Here is a 10,927-nt window from a genome sequence, read left to right on the forward strand (position 1 = left end):
TGTTCCGTACACCAAATGTTAATTTATTTTTTTTTATCATCGAGCACAGAACAACTGGCAAATCTAAAAATTATACCGCTATTTTTCTCGTATTGATACAGGAGTAAATTACAAACCCTTCTTAAATTATGGGTAATTCTAATGTCTATTGATTCAAATGGTTATTAATGTCCTTAACTATGACTCTTTTACTACATTTCCTTATTAGGAAAATGGAAAATTCCATTAATGAGAAGGCGGTGTCATGGCGATGTCAAGGCGATATAGATAGGTGGTGGCACGGAAGACGTAGTAAAGTCGTTTGGACTAAATATAAGGCATCCGATCAAAGTCGCGGGATTTCCTCTTCGTTAATCTTAGCGCAGACGACAGTCAAGACTTAATTTGACATTTGACCTTAGGATTTGCCACAATTTGGCCGCCCTTTGGAACTGAGCAAATATGATGGCTCAAAATATTTGTCTCAATCTAGTTAATTTCCACAATACAGCAGTATAATAATTAAGGTAGATGAGTGCCTGTTCAAAATGGCCATTATTTTACCATAATTACTGAGATTTCTCGTTTATCTATCAAACGCAGTCATCCATGTCACTATCGCATTAAGAGTTACCTCTCTTTGGTTTTGTTTATTTTACCCCCCCCCCCCAAACATATTTCTAAAATCTTAACTATAAATAATACGGTGATTTAGCATAAAATAGATATATTTATATTTGAAAATGCAAGTGGATCTGTTTTATTTATCGCTTTGATTAGCATTCATTAAATTATTTACAAATCTTAAATTCAAATGTTAAATCTAAAACTCCTAACTATTCAGACATTGTCTTCATACATCTCGTATTTCTATTATGAGAATAGATAAAGCGAAAGGCAGTGCGTGTCTGCGTCCTCGTCTCTCACTATAAAAAGTATAAGTAATTGATTACTGTATATTCGTAAATAAACGCTATACCTTTCTGTAATTTACTCACAACAAACACATGAAACATACCAGCAAACAAAACTAAGTGTAACCTAAAAAGTTTACATTACTATTCAAACATGTATCAATATCAAGTGAACCCTGACCGCCCAAAGGTGTTCTAAAACAATAATAAAGAAACTCTGTGTGATGTTTCACTTTGTTGGGAGGAAACTGACACAATTTTTAATTCTAAGATTAAACTTTCGCGTTCGGTTTCTGTTCGGTTCATCAACTAAAAGAGTGAGTTGTACTCACCTTGCTATGATAAAACAAGAGACCGACTGAGAGGAAAGGTGATATGGAGGGCACGACGGACCGGAGAGGAAATTGAAAACACTCAGTTTACCGCCAAATAGCCTTCATTTCTCCGCAATAGGATTCAATATTCTGATGTCACGTCGCCTAGCAACGAGCAGTTGGGTTCTAAACAAAGAAAATGTATTTCTCCGCAATAGGATTCAATAGTCTGATGTCACGTCGCCTAGCAACGAGCAGTTTGGTTCTAAACAAAGAAAATTTATTTCTCCGCAATAGGATTCAATAGTCTGATGTCACGTCGCCTAGCAACGATCAGTTTGGTTCTAAACAAAGAAAATCAATACTATTTATTCTTCATGCAGGCTAAAACTTTTTCACATGTCACGTGATCAGAATGTATGAAATTCATAACATGATAAGATTTATAATGTTTTTCTCCTCTGGATACACTTTCATGCTCGTCGGAGAAATATTTCATAAGGGCGTCCGCCATTCTTCCGATAGTTTAGAGCTAGTTACTAAGTTACTCTGCATCATTACGGGTGAAGTGACGTCACGACTGTTGAAGCGTATTATTGCTGTTTCTCCACTAGTGTATTAAAATAGATATTAAAAACGTTTGCCACTAAATCAAAACTTGTAATTCAGACGCCAATTGTTTCAATTTAGACACCCAGTTGTTTTAATTCGGACACCCGCTTATTCCAATTCAGACACAAGGGTGTTGGAATTCAAACATGACTTTGTCCATTTGTTCTATTTTTGTCGGTGTTGTTGACTTGTTTTCAATTTAAATTCTAAAAGATTTTACAAATTATACTTTTTATGATGAGTTTAAATATGTACAAGGAATTGAATAGTCTATGTTAAATTAACTGGCTCGACTGCGGGAATGTAACGTGAAGTCCCAGGTTTGAGAGTTATTGCCGAGATGAAGGTCATTTAAATCGATCGGTTTTTGAAGGACACGGTTTTTGGGCCAAATTTTTAAATTCTTGCATTTCCCAGAGTACGGCGTCAGTTAACTGGTCAAAACGAATTGTTAAATACTTGCATTTCCCAGAGTACGGCGTCAGTTAACTGGTCAAAACGAATTGTTAAATACTTGCATTTCCCAGAGTACGGCGTCAGTTAACTGGTCAAAACGAATTGTTAAATACTTGCATTTCCCAGAGTACGGCGTCAGTTAACTGGTCAAAACGAATTTTTAAATACTTGCATTTCCCAGAGTACAGGCGTCAGTTAACTGGTCAAAACGAATTGTTAAATACTTGCATTTCCCAGAGTACGGCGTCAGTTAACTGGTCAAAACGAATTTTTAAATACTTGCATTTCCCAGAGTACGGCGTCAGTTAACTGGTCAAAACGACTTTTTAAATACTTGCATTTCCCAGAGTACGGCGTCAGTTAACTGGTCAAAACGAATTTTTAAATACTTGCATTTCCCAGAGTACGGCGTCAGTTAACTGGTCAAAACGAATTGTTAAATACTTGCATTTCCCAGAGTACGGCGTCAGTTAACTGGTCAAAACGAATTGTTAAATACTTGCATTTCCCAGAGTACGGCGTCAGTTAACTGGTCAAAACGAATTGTTAAATACTTGCATTTCCCAGAGTACGGCGTCAGTTAACTGGTCAAAACGAATTGTTAAATACTTGCATTTCCCAGAGTACGGCGTCAGTTAACTGGTCAAAACGAATTTTTAAATACTTGCATTTCCCAGAGTACGGCGTCAGTTAACTGGTCAAAACGAATTGTTAAATACTTGCATTTCCCAGAGTACGGCGTCAGTTAACTGGTCAAAACGAATTTTTAAATACTTGCATTTCCCAGAGTACGGCGTCAGTTAACTGGTCAAAACGAATTTTTAAATACTTGCATTTCCCAGAGTACGGCGTCAGTTAACTGGTCAAAACGAATTTTTAAATACTTGCATTTCCCAGAGTACGGCGTCAGTTAACTGGTCAAAACGAATTTTTAAATACTTGCATTTCCCAGAGTACGGCGTCAGTTAACTGGTCAAAACGAATTGTTGTTGATATTATTTCATATTTTTATAAATACTTGCATTTCCCAGAGTACGGCGTCAGTTAACTGGTCAAAACGAATTGTTGTTGATATTATTTCATATTTTTATAAATACTTGCATTTCCCATAGTACGGCGTCAGTTAACTGGTCAAAACGAATTGTTGTTGATATTATTTCATATTTTTATAAATACTTGCATTTCCCAGAGTACGGCGTCAGTTAACTGGTCAAAACGAATTGTTGTTGATATTATTTCATATTTTTATAAATACTTGCATTTCCCAGAGTACGGCGTCAGTTAACTGGTCAAAACGAATTGTTGTTGATATTATTTCATATTTTTATAAATACTTGCATTTCCCAGAGTACGGCGTCAGTTAACTGGTCAAAACGAATTGTTGTTGATATTATTTCATATTTTTATAAATACTTGCATTTCCCAGAGTACGGCGTCAGTTAACTGGTCAAAACGAATTGTTGTTGATATTATTTCATATTTTTATTCTTATCATCTCGACTACTGCCTTTTTATCTTCTTCTATTTTTCAGCTGGAAAAGGAAGCTGCGACACCGTGACACATCATTGAATTCCTGACAAGGGTTGTGACATGGTTGATTTGTGTTGTCCTGCTTAATAAATCTGATTTAAAATGTTCTGACGTTTGTTTTTGTTTTCCTTTTTGCTTTGTTATTTTAAATTGGCTAGCACTATTCAGTATCTGATAATGAATAGTGGTTTTGCACTATTCAGTATATATGCTGTTTTTTCCGAAACCCGAAGAATCCCGACAAAGTTATGGGAAGTAGGCAGCTGTGGGGAGTGAATCTAGGACTCAGGGAAGTGTACACCAGTGGGGAGTGAACCTGGGACTGGGTTTAAGGCGGGGACTTTTTTACAAAACCCTCCGAAACCCGACAATATGCGGAAATGTTATGGAAAGTAAGCAAACAGTGAGGAGTGAACCTGAGACTCAGGGAGGTGTACACCAGTGGGAGTGAACCTGAGACTATGGTTTTCGGCGGGTTTCAGCGAGTTTCACATAAAAGCAATTACTTTTTTACGAAACCCGACGAAACCTGGCAATATCAGACAAATTTATTGAAGTTGGCAACAGCGAGGGTGAACCTGAGATTCAGAGAAGTGTACACTAGTGGGGAGTAAACCTGGGACTCTGAGTTTCGTAAAAAAGCAATTCCAAGGGGGTGGGGGGGTACTTTTTATGAAACTCTTCGAAACCCCACAATATGCGGCAAAGTTATGGAAAGTAGGCAAACAATGGGGAGTGAACCTGAGACTCAGGCAAGGTTACACCAGCGGGGAGTGAACCTGAGGGTCTGGTTTTCGGAGCATCAAAAGCAGATGGATCCAAACCATTATTGACATTTAAGAAGATTGAACTGTGGAAAACAAAATATTTATGTATTTCGAACTATAGACCAGTGTCACTGACGTCTGTCTCGTGTAAAGTACTCGAGCACATTGTGTTTCATTCAATAATGGAGCACGATGAAAGACAAAATGTTCTAGTCGATTATCAACATGGTTTTTGGAAACATAGATCTTGTGAAAGCCAGCTCGTAAACACTATAGAAGAAATAGGAAAGGCATTAGACAGCAGAAATCAAATATATCTAATTGTTCTAGATTATTTGAAGGCATTTGATAGTGTACCACATAGACGACTCCTCAGAATACTGGAACACCATGAAATTAAAAACATCGACCCAAAGTCCCCCAAAAAGACCATTGATGAAGAAAACGACTCAAAACAGAAGGAAAAAAACTGCTTTCTTGGCTTGGAGACTGGCTCAGCAATAGAACGCAGGAACTAGTTTTGGATGGATATAGAATTGAAAAGTACAAGGTTTTATTGGGAGTACCGCAATGAACTGTCCTTGGACCGCTCTGCTTTCTAACATTCATTAACGACTTAGGAACAAAAACATATCAACTCTTACCAAGCTCAAATCATTCGCCGAGGACATCCTCTTCTTCGAGTTTGAAACACAGAATGAGGCAGACATATTACAGAATGATCTTGACTCATTTCTATCATGGGCACAAACCTGGCAGATGAAATTCCACCCCTAGAAATGGTTTCTAATTTCAATAACAAACAAAAAACAACAAATTAATTATGACTACCAAATAAGCGGTCAGTTATTAAAACGTCGGGACATGTTACCCTGCTTGGGAATCCAACTAAATAAATCAATTAAATGTGACCAACATATTGATAATATTTTGTCAAAAGCAAATCGTTCCCTCGGCATTCTGAGGCGGAACCTGTACCAGTGCCGCCCAAAGGTGAAAGAGCAGGCATACAATGCTTTAGTCAGACCCGTATTGAATACGCGTGCACATTGTGGGATCCTGATTAACAAGTTCACACCAAGAAAATCGAACAAGTTCAAAGGGCAGCTTCGAGGTTTGTCACCAATAATTACTTGCACGAACCAGAATGCGTTACTGAGGCCCTGAAATTGTTGCTGTGGAAAACACTGGAGAGAAGGGTAAAGAAAAACGACCCAACTTCTACACCGAACAGAACATTCCAACAAAACAGCAGTAACTCTACCACGGTATTTCACCAAACAACACTGCACTTCCACAAGAAAGTATCATAGCAGTAAGTTCACAACCCTAACACACAGAACCAACAATTATAAAAACAGTTTTTTCCCAAGAACCATCAAGGAACGGAACACCCTCCCACCAGAAATCCTATATATTACAAACAACAACCAATTTGGTCAGCTATTAAACATTTATTTTTCAACTCAATAACACAATAATGGACAAAGTCACCACATAATTGTATAAAATCTACAGTGGTGGGCAATCCACATTTTGCAAATAAAGATGTTAAACTTGAACTTCATATATTTAGACAGGACAGATTTAGGACGTCAAACACAGGCACATAATAAATGCATCATAATTAACGCTGCTATGTAATCTAATGGAAGGTCCTGGTTCAAGTCCCGGTCTAAGCGGCGCACAGTTGAGTGAGTGGAAAAGGCTCTTTACTCACATTATCTCACCGAAGTCAGGTGTAAGATGAATACTTTTCTTTTAACAGCATTATATCTGTCTGAAAAATTGTAACGTCGTTTAACAGGCATGTTTAGTGTTGCTGTTGGCTAAGGATCATTTGTAAAGGGCTTTGAGCATGCTTAGTTGATATTGCACATTATAAAGGCTCAAGATATTAAAAAATAATTTGATTGACATCGATAAAAAATTGACTGCAACTGAATGTTTTGTCGTGTTTTTTATAAACCCTTTTCAGTTTAATTCTTGATATAGATAGTATGCGCTTGGCTAAGAAGCTCACAACATTGTCATCCTGAAGTATAACGGAGCAATACACAAACGTCTGTGTAAACATGAACTTTTATAATCTGGATAATACAGTTAATTAAGAATTACTCATAAACGTGGATTGCAAAAAAAAAAAAACAATTACAAAGACTCGAGTGACGTCAACTTCAATCTATCTATTAAAAAAATGATATCTGTGAAGGTGTGAATGAAAAGAAAGACAACCAAAATAATGAGAAAAATACAAGAATAAATAAAAGCCAAAATACTGCCTGCTTTAAATGGGGATCGAACATCAGATCTCCTGATTAGCGGTCAGACGTTCTGTCATTACACAACATATTATATCTTGATTTAATTCCGTAAGGAGGTTCTCATATCTCATTTGACTCGACATGGCAGCAAATAGTCACAATTGGAAGTGACGTCATTCCAATATGACCGATAGGAAATGATATCATACCAATATGGTGGAAGTGATTTGATCAAAAGTGGCGCTCATAGATTTAGCGGTAAAAGTGCTTGTACTACGATCTTTATCAAACGATTTCCAACCCAGTAACATGGTTGTGTTTGCTAGAATTTTATGACACAGTAGTTTTGAATCATATCAGTTGCTATTATTTTCTTTTTTATTGATCTTCATCAAAAATCAAGCTTAGATTGGTGGATAATTGTTGATGAAATGAGTTTGAAATGTTAAAGTATCCTCTTTCCAGGGATCAAGTGGTCTCATACGACACATAATTGTTTATTAGGTATGAAGTTTATCAATTGTCGTAATAGGTCAGATGGATGACAATCTTATAATACAGGCCAACTTTCCCTCTCCCCAAACGACATGAAAGACCATGATCTCAAACCGTAACCATCACATTATCCGCAGCGGTTAGTATCACCTACATCGGACTCGAAAAATATGGAATGCAAATATCAAAGTATTTGAGGTGACACTGAATCCAAAATAATGCTGATTAAGAATTTATCCCTTTAGTTCGAATCCTTTCAATATGATGATCCTCCTTTTGGATCGCAACATTAAATCTTTCACCATGGTTGTTGTTGTTGTTGTTGTTTTTATTGTTGGTATTGATAATGATGACGTTGTTATTGTTGTTTTTTATTGTTGCGTTTGTTCTTCTTGTTGTTATTGCCATTTTATATATTCCTGCATTGGATATTTTAAAAATAAAGATCTTTAATTTCTGGGTCAGCGTGGCTTGGCGTACGGATTTTGCTTCGTAAATAAAGATCTTTAATTTCTGGGTCAGCGTGGCTTGGCGTACGGATTTTGCTTCGTAAATAAAGATCTTTAATTTCTGGGTCAGCGTGGCTTGGCGTACGGATTTTGCTTCGTAAATAAAGATCTTTAATTTCTGGGTCAGCGTGGCTTGGCGTACGGATTTTGCTTCGTAAATAAAGATCTTTAATTTCTGGGTCAGCGTGGCTTGGCGTACGGATTTTGCTTCGTAAATAAAGATCTTTAATTTCTGGGTCAGCGTGGCTTGGCGTACGGATTTTGCTTCGTAAATAAAGATCTTTAATTTCTGGGTCAGCGTGGCTTGGCGTACGGATTTTGCTTCGTAAATAAAGATCTTTAATTTCTGGGTCAGCGTGGCTTGGCGTACGGATTTTGCTTCGTAAATAAAGATCTTTAATTTCTGGGTCAGCGTGGCTTGGCGTACGGATTTTGCTTCGGACCGGAAAGGTAACGAGTTCGATCAGCTGCCGCTGTACTTTGTGGCCTTAAGCAAGTCACCTCACCCTAGCTAATTGTACTTTGTGGCCCTAAGCAAGTCACCTCACCCTAGCTATTTGTACTTTGTGGCCTTAAGCAAGTCACCTCACCCTAGCTATTTGTACTTTGTGGCCTTAAGCAAGTCACCTCACCCTAGCTATTTTTACTTTGTGGCCTTAAGCAAGTCACCTCACCCTAGCTATTTTTACTTTGTGGCCTTAAGCAATTCACCTCACCCTAGCTATTTTTACTTTGTGGCCTTAAGCAAGTCACCTCACCCTAGCTATTTTTACTTTGTGGCCTTAAGCAAGTCACCTCACCCTAGCTATTTTTACTTTGTGGCCTTAAGCAAGTCACCTCACCCTAGCTATTTTTACTTTGTGGCCTTAAGCAAGTCACCTCACCCTAGCTATTTTTACTTTGTGGCCTTAAGCAAGTCACCTCACCCTAGCTATTTTTACTTTGTGGCCTTAAGCAAGTCACCTCACCCTAGCTATTTTTACTTTGTGGCCTTAAGCAAGTCACCTCACCCTAGCTATTTTTACTTTGTGGCCTTAAGCAAGTCACCTCACCCTAGCTATTTTTACTTTGTGGCCTTAAGCAAGTCACCTCACCTAGCTATTTTTACTTTGTGGCCTTAAGCAAGTCACCCACCCTAGCTATTTTTACTTTGTGGCCTTAAGCAAGTCACCTCACCCTAGCTACTTTTACTTTGTGGCCTTAAGCAAGTCACCTCACCCTAGCTATTTTTACTTTGTGGCCTTAAGCAAGTCACCTCACCCTAGCTATTTTTACTTTGTGGCCTTAAGCAAGTCACCTCATCCTAGCTATTTTTACTTTGTGGCCTTAAGCAAGTCACCTCACCCTAGCTATTTTTACTTTGTGGCCTTAAGCAAGTCACCTCACCCTAGCTATTTTTACTTTGTGGCCTTGAGCAAGTCACCTCACCCTAGCTATTTGTACTTTGTGGCCTTAAGCAAGTCACCTCACCCTAGCTATTTGTACTTTGTGGCCTTAAGCAAGTCACCTCACCCTAGCTATTTTTACTTTGTGGCCTTAAGCAAGTCACCTCACCCTAGCTATTTTTACTTTGTGGCCTTAAGCAAGTCACCTCACCCTAGCTATTTTTACTTTGTGGCCTTAAGCAAGTCACCTCACCCTAGCTATTTTTACTTTGTGGCCTTAAGCAAGTCACCTCACCCTAGCTATTTTTACTTTGTGGCCTTAAGCAAGTCACCTCACCCTAGCTATTTTTACTTTGTGGCCTTAAGCAAGTCACCTCACCCTAGCTATTTGTACTTTGTGGCCTTAAGCAAGTCACCTCACCCTAGCTATTTTTACTTTGTGGCCTTAAGCAAGTCACCTCACCCTAGCTATTTTTACGTTGTGGCCTTAAGCAAGTCACCTCACCCTAGCTATTTTTACTTTGTGGCCTTAAGCAAGTCACCTCACCCTAGCTATTTCTACTTTGTGGCCTTAAGCAAGTCACCTCACCCTAGCTATTTTTACTTTGTGGCCTTAAGCAAGTCACCTCACCCTAGCTATTTTTACTTTGTGGCCTTAAGCAAGTCACCTCACCCTAGCTATTTTTACTTTGTGGCCTTAAGCAAGTCACCTCACCCTAGCTTTTTTACTTTGTGGCCTTAAGCAAGTCACCTCACCCTAGCTATTTTTACTTTGTGGCCTTAAGCAAGTCACCTCACCCTAGCAATTTTTACTTTGTGGCCTTAAGCAGGTCACCTCAACCTAGCTATTTTTACTTTGTGGCCTTAAGCAAGTCACCTCACCCTAGCTATTTTTACTTTGTGGCCTTGAGCAAGTCACCTCACGCTAGCTATTTGTACTTTGTGGCCTTAAGCAAGTCACCTCACCCTAGCTATTTTTACTTTGTGGCCTTGAGCAAGTCACCTCACCCTAGCTATTTGTACTTTGTGGGCTTAAGCAACTCACCTCACCCTAGCTATTTTTACTTTGTGGCCTTAAGCAAGTCACCTCACCCTAGCTATTTTTACTTTGTGGCCTTAAGCAAGTCACCTCACCCTAGCTATTTTTACTTTGTGGCCTTAAACAAGTCACCTCACCCTAGCTATTTTACTTTGTGGCCTTGAGCAAGTCACCTCACCCTAGCTATTTGTACTTTGTGGCCTTAAGAAAGTCACCTCACCCTAGCTATTTTTACTTTGTGGCCTTAAGCAAGTCACCTCACCCTAGCTTTTTTTACTTTACTTTGTGGCCTTAAGCAAGTCACCTCACCCTAGCTATTTTTACTTTGTGGCCTTAAGCAAGTCACCCCACCCTAGCTATTTTTACTTTGTGGCCTTGAGCAAGTCACCTCACCCTAGCTATTTGTACTTTGTGGCCTTAAGCAAGTCACCTCACCCTAGCTATTTTTACTTTGTGGCCTTAAGCAAGTCACCTCACCCTAGCTATTTTTACTTTGTGGCCTTAAGCAAGTCACCTCACCGTAGCTATTTTTACTTTGTGGCCTTAAGCAAGTCACCTCACCCTAGCTATTTTTACTTTGTGGCCTTAAGCAAGTCACCTCACCCTAGCTATTTTTACTTTGTGGCCTTAAGCAAGTCACCTCACCCTAGCTATTTTTACTT

This window comes from Berghia stephanieae, chromosome 8 (genome assembly GCF_034508935.2).
Source record: "Berghia stephanieae isolate SIO BIC M18660-M18661 chromosome 8, UCSD_Bste_1.3, whole genome shotgun sequence".
In the NCBI taxonomy this organism is placed as follows: Eukaryota; Metazoa; Mollusca; class Gastropoda; order Nudibranchia; family Aeolidiidae; genus Berghia; species Berghia stephanieae.